The sequence below is a fragment of the Arachis hypogaea genome, chromosome 15, assembly GCF_003086295.3.
Source record: "Arachis hypogaea cultivar Tifrunner chromosome 15, arahy.Tifrunner.gnm2.J5K5, whole genome shotgun sequence".
Taxonomy (NCBI): Eukaryota; Viridiplantae; Streptophyta; class Magnoliopsida; order Fabales; family Fabaceae; genus Arachis; species Arachis hypogaea.
The window spans coordinates 118,804,852-118,829,254 of NC_092050.1; the positions used below are offsets into that span (position 1 = coordinate 118,804,852).

At 38.2% G+C, this 24,403-nt stretch overlaps 1 non-coding gene across 1 annotated transcript; it reads right to left on the minus strand.

Annotated features, from left to right (window-relative positions):
- Nucleotides 1–5,791: 5,791 nt before the first annotated feature.
- Nucleotides 5,792–5,865, minus strand: TRNAI-AAU (transfer RNA isoleucine (anticodon AAU)). The gene has a single exon. It is a non-coding gene; the product is annotated as a tRNA-Ile (tRNA).
- Between the last annotated feature and the right edge of the window lie 18,538 nt (nucleotides 5,866–24,403).

A 24,403-nucleotide genomic window follows, 5' to 3' on the forward strand; every position in this document is an offset into this window, starting at 1 on the left:
TCTTGGACACATGGTTTCCGGCGATGGAATATCAGTGGATCCCAGTAAGATAGACTCGGTACTAAACTGGGAAAGGCCGACGTCAGTCACAGAAATAAGGAGTTTTTTTAGGATTGGCGGGCTACTATAGAAGGTTCATAAGAGGGTTTTCTCAACTAGCCCTGCCGTTAACCCGTTTAACCAGGAAGGATACCCCGTTTGCTTGGACGCCAGATTGCGAAAGAAGCTTCCAAGAGTTAAAGTGTCGCTTGACATCCGCCCCAGTACTAGCCTTACCTAACCCCGACATGGCCTTCGAAGTTTACTGCGACGCCTCAGGACAAGGATTGGATTGCGTACTAATGCAATGCAAAAAGGTAGTGGCGTATGCGTCAAGACAACTGAAGACCCACAAAGCCAACTATCCAACTCACGACCTCGAACTAGCCGCGATAGTATTTGCGCTGAAGACATGGAGGCATCATTTGTACGGAGTTAGGGTTTCAAGTATTCTCCGATCATAAGAGCTTAAAGTACCTGTTCGACTAGAAGGAACTCAACATGCGACAAAGGAGGTGGATGGAGTTTCTTAAAGATTATGACTTTGTTCTAAATTACCACCCAGGAAAGGCTAACTTGGTGGCTGACGCTCTGAGTCGGAAGGTACTCAAGGCATCATGGCTGATGATAAAAGAGGCAGAGTTGATAAGGAATTTCAGAGACATGAACTTACAAGTCACCCTCGCTCCAAAAAGCATACGTCTGAACCACCTAATAGTGGCAAGTCAATTCAAAGAACAAATAACTAAGGCACAGAGTTCCGACCCCAACTTTCACGAAACCTTGCGCCTTGTCAAAGAAGGAAGATTGAAGGGCTTCACCGAAGGAGAGGACAAGGTATGGAGATACCAAGGTCGAATCTGTGTCCCAAGGGAAGGAGACCTTCAAAACAAGATTGCGGAAGAAGCCCACAAAGGAGATTTTACCATTCATCCTGGCATGACGAAGATGTACCATGATTTGAAGAAGATGTTCTGGTGGCCAGGGATGAAAAAGGATTTAGCCACGATCGTGAATAAATGCCTGGTTTGTCAGAAGGTAAAAATCGAACATCAGAAACCATCAGGGGTATTGCAACCCTTGGCATCCCGAAGTGGAAATGGGAAGACATATCGATGGATTTCGTCATGGGACTACCCCGTACTCAAGCAGGGCGTGACGCTATATGGGTCATCGTGGACCGGCTTACAAAGACTGCCCATTTTCTACCAGTTAAGGCGACTGACTCATTGGAAAGACTAGCCACGCTATATATCAGAGAGATCGTGAGGTTACATGGGGTACCAACGACCATAGTCTCGGATAGAGACCCAAGATTCACCTCGAGGTTTTGGAACGCATTGCAGAAGGCATTCAGGACGAAATTGTGCCTAAGCACGTCATACCACCCGCAAACAGATGGACAAACGGAAAGGACCATCCAGACGTTGGAAGACATGTTACGAGCTTGTGTCCTAGACAGACCAGGAAAGTGGGAGAGTCACCTACCACTGATCGAGTTTGCTTATAACAACAGTTACCATGGTAGCATCGGGATGGCACCATATGAGGCACTGTACGGGCAAAGATGCCAATCTCCTTTATGCTGGTACGGGCCAGAAGAGAAAGGCTACTTAGGACCAGAGTTAGTAAGACAGACCACAGAAGATATCAAGAGGATAAGAGAAAGAATGCGCACCGCCCAAAGTCGACAAAAGAGTTATGCAGATCAACGAAGAAAACCCCTCGAATTTCAGGAAGGCGATCACGTATTCCTAAAAATCACCCCCACCACCGGGGTAGGGAAGGCTCTTAAGGTACAAAAACTAAGCCCCCGGTACCTGGGTCCATTCCAAATCCTCCGGCGTATAGGAAAGTCGGCATACCATCTTGCCCTACCACCAAATCTATCAAGACTACATGACGTGTTCCATGTGTCCCAACTCCGAAAATACCAGCACGATCCAAGCCATGTGTTGCAGCAAGAGGACGTAACACTCAAGGACGACCTGACTTTTGAACTACCAGCCATAGAGATTGTAGACAGAAGTACGAAGCAACTAAGGAGCAAGACGATACGACTGGTAAAGGTGGCATGGGGTAGCGGCAATTCCAGAGACTACACATGGAAAAAGAGGCAGACATGAGACAGAAGCTCCCGGACTTATTTACAGGTAACAATCGTGGTGAGGATCTCCTTTCTCCCCAACAGTAAGGAAATTTCAGTAGGACCCCTAAGTTATCTAAACGACCCTTATCGACCAAGTTCAGACATGGAATTTGGGGACAAATTCTTTTCTTATGGGGGTGATAATGTAACAACCTCCCCTTCTAGAAACAAAATTAAATTTAAAGTTTGAAAATCAGTTAGAAGATAAGTTTAGAATTTTGAAATTTTGGATAGGAACCTGGTAACCACCCTCAGTTTGAAATTTAAAATATTCCAACCACCCCATCCCCAAATGTATATAAATAGGGGAGCACCTATAGGTAGAAAATCACTTCTCTCAAACACTTATCCTCTCCCTTCTCTCTCTACAAAGAAATAACATTCTGTGGGCAAACACAAAAGGCAAGCTCAAAGAAGCATTAGAAAAGAAGGTAGGGAATTATGCCTTTCTTACTTATGTTGGCATGTAGTATGCTTTATTTTGTTTTCTTCCATCCATGCATGGCTACCACCTTTCATGTATTTTATGGCATGAATTATTCTTTGCTTATCTCTCATCTACATTGAGCATGATTATCTATTTTGTCAATTATACCCTCTTGAATCCATTAATATGCATCCCATATCTTTTCCATGTGCATTTACATGACCCTTTAATCACTATTCCTTTTATGTTGAGAGTACATGCCCCTTTATAACGTTTTATTAAATTATTTAACATTCCCTAATTTTACTATGTGCCCTTACATGACCTTTGATACCATTACATTATTATTATTCCTTTTATGTTGAGAGTACATGCCCCTTTATAACGTTTTATTAAATTATTTAACATTCCCTAATTTTACTATGTGCCCTTACATGACCTTTGATACCGTTACATTATTATTATTATTCCTTTAATATTGAGAGTACATGCTCCTTTTTATATCTTGTTCAAGGAACCCTATTTTATTATATGCAACTAAAATGACCCCTTATATCATTATTGCTCCTTTATTTTAAAGATCAAGGGTACATACTTCTTATAATATCTAATCCAAGTATTTCAAATACTCACTTTCTTAATATATGCACTTAGATTATACTTTTTACATTATATCATTAATATCTTCTTAGGGTCAAGAGTACATGTTTTCTTATAATTGTTTTATTCAGCTAATTAATATCCTATATTATTATATTGATATTCCCTTAGGGCCAAGAGTACATGCCTTCTTATGTCTTGTTCAACATATAGGTATATGTGTGATCCCTTACATGGTTATATTATTATTTATAATATTTTAATTCAATTATTTAAATTACCCTATTCCATCATGTGCATCCATGTAACCTATTATACCATTATGTTATCATCATTCCCTTAAAGTCAAGAGTACATGCTTTCTCAAATATTTTATTGAAAAATTTAATCCTATGTGCATCTATGTGATCTCTTCTATCATTATTCCTTTAAAGTCAAGAGTACATGTTTTTCTTCAAAATATTTAATATTCTTATAATGTGCACTTATATGATTTTTCCCTTGTGTACGTTTAAAACAACCTAAATGTAAATTAAACTGAGGGAATGATCCTTCGGTAAGGGAAGGTGACCCCCAAAGACAAGATATCGATATGATCCTTCAGCAAGGGAAGGTGATCGATCGAGATGATCCTTCGGTAAGGGAAGGTGATCGAAAAACATTTGGGATAAGAACCTTCGGTAAGGGAAGGGGACTATCCCATCAATTTTATATAATAATATATCTTTTTATATGACTCTCTTCTTGTGTATGTCTAAATAACCTTAATTGTAAATTAAACTGAGGGAATGATCCTTCGGTAAGGGAAGGTGACCCCCAAAGACAAGATATCGATATGATCCTTCGGTAAGGGAAGGTGATCGATCGAGATGATCCTTCGGTAAGGGAAGGTGATCACCAAAACGTTTGGGATAAGAACCTTCGGTAAGGGAAGGGGACTCCCACTTATACCGGTTTGAGCTCAATACCCTCCATATAAGTTATAAATTAAGAAAGAAAGAAGGCACGAATGAAAGCTTGAGTTCTATGTTTTCCTTAGATTTAATTATGATTATGTTGATGTTATCCTTCTATTTTCCTATATGTTTCCCCTTTCTTTTACACACATGTTTTATGAAAAAAGAATATGCATATTACATGCCATGTTATACGCTTGTTTTTAAAATCCCGCACGTGGGCTGGAGATGGATATGGAGGTGTTACATAGCACTCCTACTGAGACGTTAGGTTCTCACTCCCTTTCTTTTCCCATACTATCTTCAGAGGAACATGGCACAGCGGATAGAGACGACGCAGTGCCCCCTCGAGGGTAACTTCTAAGTATGACCCCTCGAAGCACGCGTGGGTAGTTACGACCACTACTACCGTGCTCCAAACTATCTACTTAGGTCGAGAACTCGTGGAAGAAGAACCCCAGCTACCCGTCATAACCTTCCTAGATAGGGACGCTTCAACATCTAGGAAGCGGTCATCCAAGGTGGTACACCTTGAGTCCGACCCCGAGACCGAAGAAGAGAAATCCGACAACCCTGGCCAGAAGGAAGACACCATGGAGGAGGACCCAGAGGAGAAGTTGAACCCTTGTGGAGGCCCAAAGGTGGAATACGTGCCCTATTCCCCCATTTCGGCACCCCGTCGAGTTTTGGTTCATCCCACGCAACGGAACCAGGTCTTCACTGCGCGAAAGGGTGTTGGAGGGAGACCCCTAGTACCTCGATTCGTGAATAACTAAAGACTCCTGATCAAGGATAGGATAGGATGCAAGTAGGGGAGCCTCTTCGACGAGATTAGTTTAGGACGTAGTTAGCTTCTTTTCCTGTTTTAGTTCCCTATAAGTATTTTGAAACGTACTCATGGTTAAGATGTTTATTTAACTCTAATTCAAATTCCAACGTTTTAGCGCTACTCGTTTTCTGCTCTACACGTATTTACTCCTGCCTCGCGTAACAATTAAGTCATTCTTTTTCTTGGATCAAGTGTGGCACCTTAGTTTAAAAACCTCCCTGATAGTATAAGAACTTAGGTGGTTACATTCCACATTAAATCTACTTATGAAAGAGATTAAGATTAGAAAGTTTTATAATTTATCCTTCACTATGAATGCATTGAGATATTTAAACAAAATTGGCAGGAGCTTAACTTTTATTTGGATGTGATTGTTTCGTTGGTAACATAAAGAGTATCAATTTCAAAACACTAATCTAAGTAAATTTTGCAAGAAGTTTTCCTCTTTTTACTAAAGTAAAGAACTTGTCAAATACATGTACTTTCGGGTATTAGGGATAGAGCTTCCATCAATTTCCCTTACATGTTCCGGCAAACTTTTTTTATTGGAAGACAATTATGTAGTACCATAACAAGTGCTATAATTTGCACCATTTATGTATTGTTTGGTAGAAATATGTTTCAAAAACTTCCATCGTATCGTTGTTAAGGTTTTATACACAATTCAATTTCTTTCTTGGAACAAAAAATTATAAAAGATAAAAAGGAACATATCAACACTCGTCGACATGGATAGGCCATTATTTTTATACTCTGAAAATTCATGGCTTTAAAAAACAAATTTCCTCTAATGGCCCATGCAGGTCTCGAACCTACGACCTTCGCGTTATTAGCACGACGCTCTAACCAACTGAGCTAATAGGCCTACATATTTCTTTGCTTAGTTTATCGACATGTATAAAACTTTTAATTTTCCTGTTAATCCGGTTATAAAAAAAATTTTCATATTCTATTTCTTTAAATCATCAGGATGTATCACAGCACATTAGTGATATCATTATATATCTGTTGGTGGTATTCCAGTATTAGGTGTATTTTGCCCTACTTGAATAGCAAGAAATAGCTAGAATCAATATATAAATAATTAACAAATCAATTTAAAATAGAGCGATATATTCAATGTCTTTGCTTGTGAGAAAATAAAAGTACACAAATTAGAAAGATTAGAAAAAAATTCTTTGAACATATAAGGAATTTTGTTTTGTTGGCGTGCACTAAAGAATATGATATAAATTTCGCACCTCGTATTATATTCGAGAGCTTTGCATATTATATTCAAAAGTGATAGCATATCCAACTCATTTGCCAAGGTTAAAATGTAAAATGAGAAAGTTATGGTGAACAACGCTTAAGATACTATAGAACTTCTCATTTGCTTTTGCCAACTTGACCCATGGAATATCAAGTTACCATGCATAGAAGAAAACGTTTCATATTGTTCGAACTTTATACCCATGGTTTTGATGCCTAATATGCTAGCAAAACAACAAATATAGCATAGTTTTGGTTCACAAATATGAAGTTGTTAAGAAGAAAATGAAATTCGACAAGAAATTTGTTATTACAGTTGAAAAAGATTGTGGCAACTAACTTAACTATAATGAAATCTTTTTGGTACGAACATATCTAAAATATGAAGTTGTAAGGGTAATGTGTGCTAAATCTTGTACTAAAAAGAATACCAATATCACCCCTTGGATTGGATAATTAGCTTTTGTTTTCTTTATGACATTAGAGTAGAGACCAAATTTTGATTAGAAGAATGGCGCCAAACCTTTGCATGGTCAAAAAATGGTTGTTTAAGTGGAGTTCTAAGGTGAACGAATGATCGGAACTAAAACTTGGAGTTGAATTCAACCACAAATAAAGTCTTCTTTTTATTGTCTTTCTTAGCATTGTTGGTTGATGTATTAAAGGATGCTATGTTTATAAACGATTAACAGAGAGTAACATTATGTTTTCTTTTTGTGTTTGTCATTATTTAATATTTATCACTCTCAACAGGTAAGAAAACAATTTTTTGAGTGATATATTTAACTAATAAAACTGGGAAAAGTTTAGGGGGCCAGCAACTTTATTAAATTCTGGCCAGCATGTACCAGCAAAGAAAAGTGAGTCATTGGATGAAATCTCACACCAATCTCACACCATTAAAATCATTATTGATGGTTATTTGATAGCTAAAATCACAAAAGTTGCTGTCCCCCTAGCACTCCTCATAAAACTGGAATAATCTAAAAATCTTACTTCATTTGATGACATAGTAAAATCCAAACTCCTCCATATCATTCCACATGAAATCTACTTATGAAACAGATTAAGATTAGAAAGTTTTATGATTTATCCTTCACTATGAATGCATCGAGATATTTAAAAACAATTGGCAAGAGCTTAACATTCATTTGGATTTTGATTTATGGCCCTCTTAGCAATAAAGGAAGAATGGGATGTGATTGTTACGTTGGTAAAATAAAGAGTATAAATTTCAAAACACTAATCTATGTAAATTTTGCAAGAAGTTTTGCTCTTTTTACTAAGGTATAGAACTTGTCAAATACATGTACTTTCAAGTATTAGGGATAGAGCTTCCATCAATTTTCCTTACATGTTCCGGCAAACTTTTTTGATAGGAAGACAATTATGTAGTACCATAACAAGTGCTATAATTTGCTCCATATACCTATTGTTTGGTAGAAATATGTTTTAAAAACTTTCATCGTATTGTTGTTAAGGTTTTATACGCAATTCAATTTCTTTCTTGAAACAAAAACTTATAAAAGATAAAAAGGAACATATCAACACTCCTCGACATGGATGGGCCACTATTTTTATACTCTAAAAATTCATGGGTTTAAAAAACAAATTTCTTCAAATGGCCCATGCAAGTCTCGAACCTGCAACCTTCGCGTTATTAGCACGACGTTCTAACCAACTGAGCTAATAGGCCTACATATTTCTTTTCTTAGTTTATCAACATGTATAAAACTTTTAATTTCCCTGTTAATCCGTGTTAATAAAAGTTTTCGTATTCTATTCCTATAAATCATCAGGGTGTATCACAGCACATTAGTGATATCATTATATATCTGTTGGTGGTATTCCAGTATTAGGTGTATTTTGCCCTACTTGATTCGGAAGAAATAGCTAGAATCAATATATAAATAATTAACAATTGAATTTAAAATAGAGCGATATATTCAATGTCTTTACTTGTGAGAAAATAAAAGTACGCAAATTAGAAAGATTAGAAAAAAAATTCTTTGAACATATAAGGAATTTTGTTTTGTTGGTGTGCACTAAAGAATATGATATAAATTTCGCACCTCGTATTATATTCGAGAGCTTTGCATATTATGTTCAAAAGTGATAGCATATCCAACTCATTTGCCAAGGTTAAAATGTCAAATGAGAACGTTATGGTGAACAACGCTTAAGATACTATAGAACTTCTCATTTGCTTTTGCCAACTTGACCCATGAAATATCAAGTTACAATGCATAGAATAAAACGTTTCAGATTGTTCTAACTTTATACCCATGGTTTTGATGCCTAATGTTCTAGCAAAACAACAAATATAGCATAGTATGGTTCACAAATATGAAGTTGTTAAGAAGAAAATGAAATTCGACAAGAATTTTGTTATTACAGTTGAAAAAGATTATGGCAACTAACTTAACTATAATGATATCTTTTTGGTACGAACATATCTAAAATATGAAGTTGTAAGGGTAATGTGTGCTAAATCTTGCACTAAAAAGAATACCAATATCACCCCTTGGATTGGATAATTAGCTTTTGTTTTCTTTATGATATAAGAGTAGAGACCAAATTTTGATTAGAAGAATGGCGCCAAACCTTTGCATGGTCAAAAAATAGTTGTTTAAGTGGAGTTCTAAGGTCAACGAATGATCGGAACTGAAACTTGGAGTTGAATTCAACCACAAATGAAGTCTTCTTTTTATTGTCTTTTTTAGTATTGTTGGTTGATGCATTAATGGATGCTATGTTTATAAACGATTAACAGAGAGTAACATTATGTTTTCTTTTTATGTTTGTCTTTATTTAATATTTATCACTCTCAACAGGTAAGAAAACAATTTTTTGAGTGATATATTTAACTAATAAAACTGGGAAAAGTTTAGGGGCCCAGCAACTTTATTAAATTCTGGCCAGCATGTAACAGCAAAGAAAAGTGAGTCATTGGATGAAATCTCACACCATTAAAATCATTATTGATGGTTATTTGATGGCCAAAATCACAAAAGTTGTTGTCCCCCTAGCACTCCTCATAAAACTGGAATAATCTAAAAATCTTACATCATTTGATGACATAGTAAAATCCAAACTCCTCCATATCATTCCACATGAAATCTACTTATGAAACAGATTAAGATTAGAAAGTTTTATAATTTATCCTTCACTATGAATGCATCGAGATATTTAAAAACAATTGGCAAGATCTTAACTTTCATTTGGATTTTGATTTATGGCCCTCTTAGCAATAAAAGAAGAATGGGATGTGATTGTTACGTTGGTAACATAAAGAGTATAAATTTTAAAACACTAATCTATGTAAATTTTGCAAGAAGTTTTGCTCTTTTTACTAAGGTATAGAACTTGTCAAATACATGTACTTTCAAGTATTAGGGATAGAGCTTCCATCAATTTTCCTTACATGTTCCGGCAAACTTTTTTGATAGGAAGACAATTATGTAGTACCAGAACAAGTGCTATAATTTGCTCCATATACGTATTGTTTGGTAGAAATATGTTTTAAAAACTTCCATCGTATAGTTGTTAAGGTTTTATACGCAATTCAATTTCTTTCTTGGAACAAAAACTTATAAAAGATAAAAAGGAACATATCAACACTCCTCGACATGGATAGGCCATTATTTTTATACTCTGAAAATTCATGGGTTTAAAAAATAAATTTCTTCTAATGGCCCATGCAGGTCTCGAACATGCGACCTTCGCGTTATTAGCACGACGTTATAACCAACTGAGCTAATAGGCCTACATATTTCTTTTCTTAGTTTATCAACATGTATAAAACTTTTAATTTCCCTGTTAATCCGTGTTAATAAAAGTTTTCGTATTCTATTTCTATAAATCATCAGGGTCTATCACAGCACATTAGTGATATCATTATATATCTGTTGGTGGTATTCCAGTATTAGGTGTATTTTGCCTTACTTGATTCGGAAGAAATAGCTAGAATCAATATATAAATAATTAACAATTCAATTTAAAATAGAGCGATATATTCAATGTCTTTGCTTGTGAGAAAATAAAAGTACGCAAATTAGAAAGATTAGAAAAAAAATTCTTTGAATATATAAGGAATTTTGTTTTGTTGGTGTGCACTAAAGAATATGATATAAATTTCGCACCTCGTATTATATTCGAGAGCTTTGCATATTATGTTCAAAAGTGATAGCATATCCAACTCATTTGCCAAGGTTAAAATGTAAAATGAGAACGTTATGGTGAACAACGCTTAAGATACTATAGAACTTCTCATTTGCTTTTGCCAACTTGACCCATGGAATATCAAGTTACAATGCATAGAAGAAAACGTTTCATATTGTTCGAACTTTATACCCATGCTTTTGATGCCTAATGTGCTAGCAAAACAACAAATATAGCATAGTTATGGTTCACAAATATGAAGTTGTTAAGAAGAAAATGAAATTCGACAAGAAATTTGTTATTACAGTTGAAAAAGATTGTGGCAACTAACTTAACTATAATGATAACTTTTTGGTACGAACATATCTAAAATATGAAGTTGTAAGGGTAATGTGTGCTAAATCTTGTACTAAAAAGAATACCAATATCACCCCTTGGATTGGATAATTAGCTTTTGTTTTCTTTATGACATTAGAGTAGAGACCAAATTTTGATTAGAAGAATGGCGCCAAACCTTTGCATGGTCAAAAAATGGTTGTTTAAGTGGAGTTCTAAGGTCAACGAATGATCGGAACTAAAACTTGGAGTTGAATTCAACCACAAATGAAGTCTTCTTTTTATTGTCTTTCTTAGCACTGTTGGTTGATGCATTAAAGGATGCTATGTTTATAAATGATTAACAGAGAGTAACATTATGTTTTCTTTTTGTGTTTGTCTTTATTTAATATTTATCACTCTCAATAGGTAAAAAACAATTTTTTGAGTGATATATTTAACTAATAAAACTGGGAAAAGTTTAGGGGGTGATGAGCGGATATTTTATACGCTTTTTGGGGATAATTTCATATAGTTTAGAGTATGTTTTAGTTAGTTTTTAGTCTATTCCTAGTAGTTTTTAGGAAAAATTCATATTTCTGGACTTTACTATGAGTGTGTGTTTTTCTGTAATTTCAGATATTTTTCTGGCTGAAATTGAAGGAGCTGAGCAAAATTCTGATTCAGGCTGAAAAAGGACTGCTGATGCTGTTGGATTCTGACCTCCCTGCACTCAAAGATGCTTTTCTGGAGCTACAGAACTCGAAATGGCATGCTTCCAATTGCGTTGGAAAGTAGACATCTAGGGCTTTCCAGCAATATATAATAGTCCATACTTTGCACAAGGATAGACGACGTAGACTGGCGTTCAACGCCAGTTCTCTGCCCAATTCGGGCGTCCAGCGCCAGAAAAGGATCAAAAACTGGAGTTGAACGCCCAAACTGGCATAAAAACTGGCGTTCAACTCCACAAATGGCCTCCGCACGTGAATTGCTTAAAGTCTCAGCCCCAGCACACACCAAGTGGGCCCCAGCACACCAAGTGGGCCCCAGAAGTGGATCTCTGCATCATCCATCATAGTCCACTCATATTTTGTAACCCTAGGCTACTAGTTTAGTATTTAAACAACTTTTAGAGACTTATTCTGTATCTCATGACATTTTCAGATCTAAACTTTGTATTCTCTGACGGCATGAGTCTCTAAACCCCATTGTTGGGGGTGAGGAGCTCTGCTGTGTCTCGATGAATTAATGCAAGTATTTCTGTTTTCCATTCAAAAACGCTTGTTCCTATCTAAGATGTTCATTCGCGCTTAACCGTGATGAAGGTGATGATCTGTGACATTCATCACCTTCCTCAAATCATGAACGTGTGCCTGACAACCACCTCCGTTCTATATACGATTGAATGAGTATCTCTTAGATTCCTTGATCAGAATCTCCGTGGTATAAGCTAGAACTGATGGCGGCATTCATGAGAATCCGGAAAGTCTAAACCTTGTCTGTGGTATTCCGAGTAGGATTCAAGGATTGAATGACTGTGACGAGCTTCAAACTCCTGAAGGCTGGGCGTTAGTGACAGACGCAAAAGGATAGTAAATCCTATTCCAACCGAATCGAGAACCAACCGGTGATTAGCCGTGCTGTGACAGAGCGCGTGAGCGTAGTTTTCACTGGAAGGATGGAAGGTAGCCATTGACAACGGTGATCCACCAACACACAGCTTGCCATAGGGGGACGTGCGTGCATGAATCAGAAGACAGAGGAAAGCAGAGATTCAGAAGACAAAGCATCTCCAAAACTCCAACATATTCTCCATTACTGCACAACAAGTAACCTTTAATTTATGCTCTACTGGTTATTCACAATTCAATTGATAAACATAATTGACTTCCTGACTAAGATTTACAAGATAACCATAGATTGCTTCAAACCAACAATCTCCGTGGGATTCGACTCTTACTCACGTAAGGTATTACTTGGACGACCCAGTGCACTTGCTGGTTAGTGGTACGCGTTGTGAAAAGTGTAATTCACAATTCGTGCACCAAGTTTTTGGCGCCGTTGCCGGGGATTGTTCGTGTTTGAACAACTGACGGATTATTTCGTTGCTTAGATTAGGAAAAAAATCTTTCTTTTTGGTTTGGAGTCTTTTATTATTTATTCCTTGTTAAAACACTTTAAATTGATAACTCAGTTAGTTAGAACGTGGTGTTCATGTTCATGGTAATTGGCTATCATAATTTTTTTTAAAACCTTTTTCAAAAATAATTTTTCTGTTAAATCCTGTGCCAAACTTTAAGTTTGGTGTTTTCAAAAATAATCTTTCTTAAAATTTTCGAAAGTTCCATAACTCATTTGGCTAGAGCGTTAATCTGTGTTCTTGGTAATTGGGTTAGAATCTTTTATACTCTTTTCAAAACCTTCTTTTTCATAAATAATATTTTCTCTATTAAATTTTGTGCCAAACTTTAAGTTTGGTGTTTTCTTGTTGATTTCCCTTTGGTTTTCGAAAATTTTGGTTTGGTTTTCTAAAAATTTTAAGTTTGGTGTTCTTTCTTCATGTTCTTGTGTTCTTGTGAGTCTTCAAAGTGTTCTTGAGTTTTCCTTGTGTCTTGATCTTAAAATTTTTAAGTTTGGTGTTCCTTGGTGTTTTCTCTCCAAAATTTTCAAAAGCAAGGAGCATTAGATCTAAAAATTTTAAATCTTGTACTATCTTATTGTTTTTCTCTCTCCTCATTAAATTCAAAAATATCTTTTCAAAATTTGTTTCAACTAACTAACCAACTTTTTGTTTGTTTCTTAACTTTTTCAAAACTACCTAACTAACTCTCTCTTTCTCTAATTTTCGAAAATATCTTCCCTTTTTTTCCAAAAACTTCTGTTTTTTTTAACTAATTATTTTTTATTTTTTTTTACGAAAAAAAAAATTTTTTATTTCGAAATTCAAATTCTTTTTAGTTATTTTATTTTATTTAAGTATTTACTTCTTATAAAATAAAATAAATAAAAAGATAAATCAGTCCAAGTTATATCCATATATCCATCATGGACATAAGTGGAATTGAACAGTCCAGGAGGACTCTGGGGTCATATTCTAACCCCTCTACTGCTTCATATGGGAGTAGCATATGCATACCCTCCATTGGAGTTAGTAGCTTTGAGTTGAATCCTCAGCTCATTATCATGGTGCAGCAAAGTTGCCAGTATTCCGGTCTTCCACAGGAAGAACCTACAGAGTTTCTAGCACAGTTTCTACAGATTGCTGACACAGTGCATGATAAAGAAATAGATCAGGATGTCTGCAGACTATTACTGTTTCCATTTGCTGTAAAAGATCAAGCTAAGAGGTGGTTGAATAACCAACCTAAGGCCAGCATAAGGACGTGGAAACAGCTGACAGAAAAATTCCTGAATCAATATTTCCCTCCAAAAAGGATGACACAGCTAAGGCTGGACATCCAAGGCTTTAAACAAGGAGATAATGAATCTCTTTATGATGCCTGGGAGAGATACAGAGAGATGCTACGAAAATGCCCCTCTGAAATGTTTTCAGAGTGGGTTCAGTTAGACATCTTCTACTATGGGCTTGCAGAAGGAGCTCAAATGTCTCTGGATTACTCAGCTGGTGGATCTATCCACATGAGAAAGACAATTGAAGAGGCTCAAGAGCTCATTGATACAGTTGCCAGGAATCAGCATCTGTACCTAAGCAGCAACCCTTCCATGAATGAAGAGGTTAAAACAGTAACTGCTGAATTCAGTACTGTAAAACAAGCTGCTGAATTCAATCAGCAATTGGATTTTCTAACAAAGCAGCTAGCTGAATTCAAAGATAGGCTACAGGAGACAAGGATAGCTAATATACATATGGACGAACAGTTTAAGCAGACAAAGCAGCAGCTATCAAGGCAAATAGCAGAAGAATGCCAAGCAGTTCAATTAAGAAGTGGGAAAACATTAAATACCCCACCTCAAGGCATCAAAAATTCAAGAAATGAGCGACCCACCAAAGATTCACCTGAGGACAGTAAGAGCCCAGGGAAAAATAATTCTGGCACTAAAACGCCAGAAAATGGGTGGAAGGCTGGCGCTGAACGCCCAGACCATGCCCAAAACTGGCGTTCAGCGCCAGAAACAAGGCAGGATTGGCGTTCAACGCCAGAAATGGGCAAGAATCTGGCGTTGAACGCCCAAATGGTGCAGAATCCAGCGTTGAACGCCCAAAATGGGCACATTTCTGGCGTTCAGGCGCCAGGAACAGACAGTGAGTTGGCGTCTAACGTCACTCCAGCTTCTGACTCTGGTACACAATTGCCAGTGAGGGATCAGACACACACAAGTGCTGATAACAAGCCCTCTAAAAAGGCTTCTTTAACCACTAAGGTTGAGGAATATAAAGCCAAGATACCTTATCCTCAAAAACTCCGGAAAGACGAGCAGGATAAGCAATTTGCTCGCTTTGCAGATTATCTAAGGACTCTTGAAATAAAGATTCCATTTGCAGAGGCACTTGAGCAAATACCTTCTTATGCCAAGTTCATGAAAGAGATCTTGAGTCATAAAAAGGAGTGGAGAGAAACAAAAAGAGTTCTCCTCACTGAAGAATGCAGTGCAGTCATTCTGAAAAGCTTTCCTGAAAAGCTTAAAGACCCTGGGAGTTTTCTGATACCATGCATATTAGAAGGTGATTGCACCAAGACAGCTTTATGCGATCTTGGGGCAAGCATCAACCTAATACCTGCATTCACTATCAGGAAACTTGGCTTAACTGAAGAAGTTAAACCAACCCGGATATGTCTCCAACTTGCTGATGTTTCCACTAAATACCCATCAGGCGTGATTGAAGACATGATTGTCAGAGTTGGGCCATTCGCCTTTCCCACTGACTTTGTTGTGCTGGAAATGGAGGAGCACAAGAGTGCTACTCTCATTCTAGGAAGACCCTTCCTAGCAACTGGACGATCCCTCATTGATGTCCAACAGGGGGAAATAACCCTGAGAGTCAATGATGATGAGTTTAAGTTGAACGCTGTCAAAGCCATGCAGCATCCAGACACATCAACAGACTGCATGAAAGTTGATCTCATTGACTCTTTGGTAGAAGAGATCAACATGGCTGAGAGTCTCGAATCAGAGTTGGAAAACATCTTTAAAGATGTTCAGCCTGATTTGGAGGATTCAGAGGACATGAAAGAGCCTCTAAACTTTCTTCTGAAAGAGGAAAAACCTCCTAAACCCGAGCTCAAGCCACTACCACCATCCTTGAAATATGCATTTCTGGGAGAAGGTGACACTTTTCCAGTGATCATAAGCTCTGCTTTGAATTCACAGGAAGAGGAAGCACTTATTCAAGTGCTAAGGACACACAAGACAGCTCTTGGGTGGTCCATAGGTGACCTTAAGGGCATAAGCCCAGCTAGATGCATGCATAAAATCCTATTGGAGGACAATGCCAAACCAGTGGTCCAACCACAGAGGCGGCTAAATCCAGCCATGAAGGAAGTGGTGCAGAAAGAGGTCACCAAGTTACTAGAGGCTGGGATTATTTATCCCATTTCTGATAGCCCCTGGGTGAGCCCTGTTCAAGTCGTCCCAAAAAAGGGAGGCATGACAATGATTCATAATGAAAAAAATGAACTGGTTCCTACAAGAACAGTTACAGGGTGGCGCATGTGTATTGACTACAGAAGGCTCAATACAGCCACCAGAAAGGATCATTTTCCTTTACCATTCATAGACCAGATGCTAGAGAGACTAGCAGGTCATGATTATTACTGCTTTTTGGATGGCTATTTAGGCTATAACTAGATTGCAGTGGATCCCCAGGATCAAGAGAAAACAGCATTGACATGTCCATCCGGAGTGTTTGCTTATAGAAGGATGCCATTTGGGCTATGTAATGCGCCTGCAACCTTCCAGAGATGCATGCTCTCTATTTTCTCTGACATGGTGGAAAAATTTCTGGAAGTCTTCATGGATGACTTCTCAGTATATGGAGACTCATTCAGCTCCTGTCTTGATCACCTGAAACTTGTTCTGAAAAGATGCCAAGAAACCAACCTAGTTTTAAACTGGGAAAAGTCTCACTTCATGGTGACTGAAGGAATTGTTCTTGGGCATAAAATCTCAAACAAGGGAATAGAGGTGGATCAAGCAAAAATAGAAGTAATTGAAAAATTACCACCACCTGCCAATGTTAAGGCAATCAGAAGCTTTCTGGGGCATGCAGGATTCTATAGGAGGTTTATAAAGGATTTTTCAAAAATCGCAAAACCTCTAAGCAATCTGCTAGCTGCTGACACGCCATTTGTGTTTGACACAGCATGCCTGCAGGCGTTTGAAACGCTGAAAGCTAAGCTGGTCACAGCACCAGTCATTTCTGCACCAGACTGGACATTACCATTTGAGCTAATGTGTGATGCCAGTGATCATGCCATTGGTGCAGTATTGGGACAGAGGCATGACAAGCTTCTGCATGTCATTTATTATTCCAGTCGCGTTCTAAATGATGCCCAGAAAAATTACACAACCACAGAAAAGGAATTACTTGCAGTGGTTTACGCCATTAACAAGTTCAGATCCTACTTAGTAGGATCAAAGGTGATTGTGTATACTGACCACGCTGCTCTTAAGTATCTACTCACAAAGCAGGATTCAAAACCCAGGCTCATCAGATGGGTATTGCTTCTGCAAGAGTTTGATATAGAAATAAGAGACAGAAAAGGGACAGAGAACAAAGTAGCTGATCATCTGTCCCGGATAGAGCCAGTGGAAGGGACGTCCCTCCCCTTTCTTGAGATCTCTGAGACGTTCCCTGATGAGCATCTATTTGCCATTCAGGAAGCACCATGGTTTGCCGATATTGCAAACTATAAAGCTGCAAGGTTCATACCCAAGGAGTACAATAGAATACAAAAGAAGAAATTAGTTACTGATGCAAAGTACTACTTGTGGGATGAGCCCTATCTCTTTAAGAGATGTGCGGACGGAATTATCCGTAGGTGTGTCCCCAGAGAGGAAGCACAGAGAATCCTATGGCATTGCCATGGATCTCAATATGGAGGCCATTTCGGAGGTGAGCGAACAGCCACCAAGGTCCTCCAATGTGGCTTCTATTGGCCCACACTCTATAAAGATTCCCGAGAGTTTGTACGTAATTGTGACAGTTGCCAAAGAGCTGGTAATCTGCCTCATGGTTACGCCATGCCTCAACAAGGAATCTTCGAAGTAGAGTTGTTTGATGTATGGGGAATTGACTTCATGGGACCTTTCCCACCATCATACTCAAACACTTATATTCTGGTGGCAGTTGACTACGTATCAAAATGGGTTGAGGCTATTGCCACACCCACCAATGATACTAAAACAGTGCTGAAGTTTCTCCAGAAACATATCTTTAGCAGGTTTGGTGTCCCTAGAGTGTTAATCAGTGATGGGGGCACTCACTTCTGCAATAAACAGCTTTACTCTGCCATGGTTCGGTATGGAATTCGCCACAAAGTGGCCACACCATATCATCCACAAACCAATGGGCAAGCTGAAGTCTCTAACAGAGAATTAAAGAGAATCCTGGAACGGACAGTAAATACCCGTAGAAAGGATTGGCCAAGGAGCCTGGATGATGCTCTGTGGGCTTACAGAACAGCATTCAAGACCCCTATAGGAACCTCTCCATACCAACTCGTGTATGGTAAGGCATGCCACTTGCCCGTGGAACTGGAACATAAGGCCTACTGGGCAACCAGATTCCTAAACCTTGATGCCAAATTAGCAGGAGAAAAACGATTGCTCCAGCTAAATGAGCTAGAGGAATTCAGATTCACAGCTTTCGAAAATGCCAAGCTTTATAAAGAAAAATAAAAAAAATGGCATGACAGAAAGCTGTCATCTAGAATCTTTGAACCAGGACAGAAGGTCCTGTTGTTTAACTCTAGACTCAGGCTATTCCCCGGGAAACTAAAATCCCGGTGGAGGGGACCATACGTGATTACAAGTGTGTCACCATATGGTTATGTGGAGCTTCAAGATATTGATTCTGATAAGAAGTTCATTGTCAATGGACAGAGAATCAAGCATTATCTTGAAGGCAACATTGAGCAAGAATGCTCAAAGCTGAAGTTAGATTAAAAACTCAGCAAGGTCCAGCTAAAGACAATAAAGAAGCGCTTGCTGGGAGGCAACCCAGCCATGGGGCATCAATTCTCTAAGCATTTTTTGCCCTATTTTTATTTTTATTTGTTTATATAAAGTTCACTGACACTAAGGTACAGAATCATTTGTATAAGTTTACAGGGTTACAGAAGGAATCGGCACACAAAACAGAGATTGGAAGCTCAATGGCAAGAAAACGCCAGTAAAGGGGCATTTTGGGCGTTCAGCGCCCAAAATGGGCATCCACTGGGCGCTGAACGCCAGTAATGGCAGCAATTGGGCGTTCAACGCTAGAAATGGCCACCCACTGGGCGTTGAACGCCAGGAATGGCAGCAACTGGGCGCTGAACGCCCAGGAGATCAGCATTTGGGCGCTGAACGCCCAAAACAGGCAGTGTTTGGGCGTTCAAACGCCAGGAGGACAGGGAGGAGCCAAATCCAGTAATCCCACACGTATTTCCATTTTAATTTCAAATTTTATGCTTCAATGCATGATTTTTACATGAACATATCAAGAACCCTGATTTCTAAAATCCTTAATTTCTAAAAATCCATCTTTCCAAATTCAATCCAACTCTTTTCAAAATCTTTTCTGAAAACAAATCTATCTTTTACACTCAAAAATCTTTTCAACTAATCCATATCTTTTTCAAATATCCATATTATCTTTTTCAAAAATCCAGATTTATCTTTTTCAAAAAAATCTATCCTATCTTTTCAAAATCAAACTATATCTTATATCTTATCTTTTTCAACTAAATCTTTTTATCTTATCTCTTCCAATTTTTCGAAAATCCACCACCCCACCCCTTTAAATTTGGGTTCGGCCTCCCCCCTCCTCCATCAACAAGTGCACCTCGATCTCCTTCTATCCCTCTCCTTTCTTTTCTTTTGCTTGAGGACAAGCAAACCTCTAAGTTTGGTGTGTTTATCCGAAGATCACTACTAAGATCATGGCTCCCAAAGGAAAACAATCCACTCCAAGAGGCAAGAAAGAGAGCGTTCCAAAATCACTTTGGAATCAAGGGAAGTTCTTATCTAAAGAACATTCAGACCATTATCTTAAAGTAATGGGTCTGAGATCAGTGATCCCGGAAGTGAGATTCGATCTGAAAGAAGATGAATATCCGGAGATCCAGGAGCAAATTCGAATCAGGAACTGGGAAGTCCTAGCTAATCCTGAAACGAAAATAGGAAGGAACATGGTCCAGGAGTTCTATGCTAACATGTGGCAGACTGACAAGCAAAGACTATCTGGAACTGCCTGCTACGAATTTTGGACCATGGTCAGGGGAAAGATTGTTCATACCACCCCTGACAAGATCAGAGAGATATTAAAGCTACCTCAGTTAAAGGATGATCCAGACTCCTTCAACAAGAGGATGATGAGAGCAGACATTGGCCTGGATAAGATTCTAGAGGACATATGTATCCCTGGAGCCAGGTGGACCACCAACACCAAGGGCGTCCCAAATCAGCTCAAGAGAGAGGATCTCAAACCAGTTGCCAGAGGATGGCTGGACTTCATTGGGCGTTCTCTGTTGCCCACTAGCAACCGTTCTGAAGTCACAGTTAAAAGAGCAGTGATGATTCATTGCATCATGACTGGGAAGGAAGTGGAGGTTCATCAGCTGATTTCCACTGAACCCTACAAGATAGCTAATAAAAATTCAAGAGAGGCCAGGTTGGCTTATCCAAGCGTGATTTCTCTGCTCTGCAAGGACGCTGGAGTCAAGATGGGAATAACTGAATATATCCTAATTGAAAAGTCAATCACCAAAGCATCAATGGAGAGACAACAAGCACAGGAGGATCCTATCAAGAAGAGAGCACAGGAATTCCTCCCAGAGATTCCTCAAGCAGAATATTGGGAATATCTTGAGACGTCTGTCACCAAGATACAGGAAGCTATGGAGCAAATAATAAAACAACAGAAGGAACACAGTCAAATGCTGACCCATATGTTTAAAGAACAAGAGGAGCAGGGACGTGACTTAAGGGAACTGAAGCGCCAGAAGTCTTCTGTAATACCAAGCCTCCCAAGGATCAGAGGAACCCCCATACCCCCAGAATAAAGGTTGTTAATTTCCAATTTCTGCCTTAACTCTGTGACAGTGTCCTTATAAAAAGTCTACCTTAGAAATCATATAATAGTAATTAGTATCTATTTGATTTTATCTCCAATTAAGCTATAGTTTATTTTTCTCATCATCATTAAACATGAATAAAATAGTAGATCTTTTGAATAAGAAGCAATAAAATTTCGAGTTTAAATAAAACAAATTCTAATTGGTTAAATGTGGTGGCAATGCTTTCTGTCTTCTGAATGAATGCTTGAACAGTGCATATGTCTTTTGAATTTGTTGTTTAAGACTGTTAAATATGTTGGCTCTTGAAAGAATAATGAACATGAGACATGTTATTGATAATCTGAAAAATCATAAAAATGATTCTTGAAGCAAGAAAAAGCAGCAAAGAACAAAGCTTGTAGAAAAAAAAAAGCAAGCAGAAAAAGCCAATAACCCTTAAAACCAAAAGGCAAGGGCAATTAAAAAGGATCCCAAGGCTTTGAGCATCAGTGGATAGGAGGGCCTAAAGGACTGAAATCCTGGTCTAAGCGGCTAAACCAAGCTGTCCCTAACCATGTGCTTGTGGCGTGCAGGTGTCAAGTGAAAACTTGAGACTGAGCGGTTAAAGTCAAGGTCCAAAGCAAAAAGAAGAGTGTGCTTAAGAACTCTGGACACCTCTAATTGGGGACTTTAGCAAAGCTGAGTCACAATCTGAAAAGGTTCACCCAGTTATGTGTCTGTGGCATTTATGTATCCGGTAGTAATACTGGAAAACAAAGTGCTTAGGGCCACGGCCAAGACTCATAAAGAAGCTGTGTTCAAGAATCATCACACTAAACTAAGAGAATCAATAACACTATCTAAATTCTGATTTCCTATAGATGCCAATCACTCTGAGCTTCAATGGATAAAGTGAGATGCCAAAACTGTTCGGAAGCAAAAAGCTACTAGTCCAGCTCATCTAATTAGAATCTGAGCTTCAATCAAAAACTCTGAGATATTATTGCGTCTCAACCTATTAGTCTTCTATTTTAGTTGTCTAGTTGCTTGAGGACAAGCAACAGTTTAAGTTTGGTGTTGTGATGAGCGGATATTTTATACGCTTTTTGGGGATAATTTCATATAGTTTAGAGTATGTTTTAGTTAGTTTTTAGTCTATTCCTAGTAGTTTTTAGGAAAAATTCATATTTCTGGACTTTACTATGAGTGTGTGTTTTTCTGTAATTTCAGGTATTTTTCTGGCTGAAATTGAAGGAGCTGAGCAAAATTCTGATTCAGGCTGAAAAAGGACTGCTGATGCTGTTGGATTCTGACCTCCCTGCACTCAAAGTGGCTTTTCTGGAGCTACAAAACTCGAAATGGCATGCTTCTAATTGCGTTGGAAAGTAGACATCCAGGGCTTTCCAGAAATATATAATAGTCCATACTTTACACAAGGATAGACGATGTAAACTGGCGTTCAACGCCAGTTCTCTGCCCAATTCTGGCGTCCAGCGCCAGAAAAGGATCAAAAACTGGAGTTGAACGCCCAAACTGGCATAAAAACTGGCGTTCAACTCCACAAATGGCCTCCGCACGTGAATTGCTTAAAGTCTCAACCCCAGCACACACCAAGTGGGCCCCAGCACACCAAGTGGGCCCCAGAAGTGGATCTCTGCATCATCCATCATAGTCCACTCATATTTTGTAACCCTAGGCTACTAGTTTAGTATTTAAACAACTTTTAGAGACTTATTCTGTATCTCATGACATTTTCAGATCTAAACTTTGTATTCTCTGACGGCATGAGTCTCTAAACCCCATTGTTGGGGGTGAGGAGCTCTGTTGTGTCTCGATGAATTAATGCAAGTATTTCTGTTTTCCATTCAAAAACGCTTGTTCCTATCTAAGATGTTCATTCGCGCTTAACCGTGATGAAGGTGATGATCTGTGACATTCATCACCTTCCTCAAATCATGAACGTGTGCCTGACAACCACCTCCGTTCTATATACGATTGAATGAGTATCTCTTAGATTCCTTGATCAGAATCTCCGTGGTATAAGCTAGAACTGATGGCGGCATTCATGAGAATCCGGAAAGTCTAAACCTTGTCTGTGGTATTCCGAGTAGGATTCAAGGATTGAATAACTGTGACGAGCTTCAAACTCCTGAAGGCTGGGCGTTAGTGACAGACGCAAAAGGATAGTAAATCCTATTCCAACCGAATCGAGAACCAACCGGTGATTAGCCGTGCTGTGACAGAGCGCGTGAGCGTAGTTTTCACTGGAAGGATGGAAGGTAGCCATTGACAACGGTGATCCACCAACACACAGCTTGCCATAGGGGGACGTGCGTGCATGAATCAGAAGACAGAGGAAAGCAGAGATTCAGAAGACAAAGCATCTCCAAAACTCCAACATATTCTCCATTACTGCACAACAAGTAACCTTTAATTTATGCTCTACTGGTTATTCACAATTCAATTGATAAACATAATTGACTTCCTGACTAAGATTTACAAGATAACCATAGATTGCTTCAAACCAACAATCTCCTTGGGATTCGACTCTTACTCACGTAAGGTATTACTTGGACGACCCAGTGCACTTGCTGGTTAGTGGTACGCGTTGAGAAAAGTGTAATTCACAATTCGTGCACCAGGGGGCCAGCAACTTTATTAAATTCTGGCCAGCATGTAACAGCAAAGAAAAGTGAGTCATTGGATGAAATCTCAGACCAATCTCACACCATTAAAATCATTATTGATGGTTATTTGATGGCTAAAATCACAAAAGTTGCTGTCCCCCTAGCACTCCTCACAAAACTGGAATAATCTAAAAATCTTACTTCATTTGATGACATAGTGAAATCCAAACTCCTCCATATCATTCCACATGAAATCTACTTATGAAACAAATTAAGATTAGAAAGTTTTATAATTTATCCTTCACTATGAATGCATCGAGATATTTAAAAACAATTGGCAAGAGCTTAACTTTCATTTGGATTTTGATTTATAGCCCTCTTAGCAATAAAGGAAGAATGGGATGTGATTGTTACGTTGGTAACATAAAGAGTATAAATTTCAAAACATTAATCTATGTAAATTTTGCAAGAAGTTTTGCTTTTTTTACTAAGGTATAGAACTTGTCAAAAACATGTACTTTCAAGTATTAGGGATAGAGCTTCCATCAATTTTCCTTACATGTTCCGACAAACTTTTTTGATAGGAAGACAATTATGTAGTACCATAACAAGTGCTATAATTTGCTCCATATACGTATTGTTTGGTAGAAACGTGTTTTAAAAACTTCCATCGTATCGTTGTTAAGGTTTTATACGCAATTCAATTTCTTTCTTGGAACAAAAACTTATAAAACATAAAAAGGAACATATCAACACTCCTCGACATGGATAGGCCATTATTTTTATACTCTGAAAATTCATGGGTTTAAAAAAAACAAATTTCTTC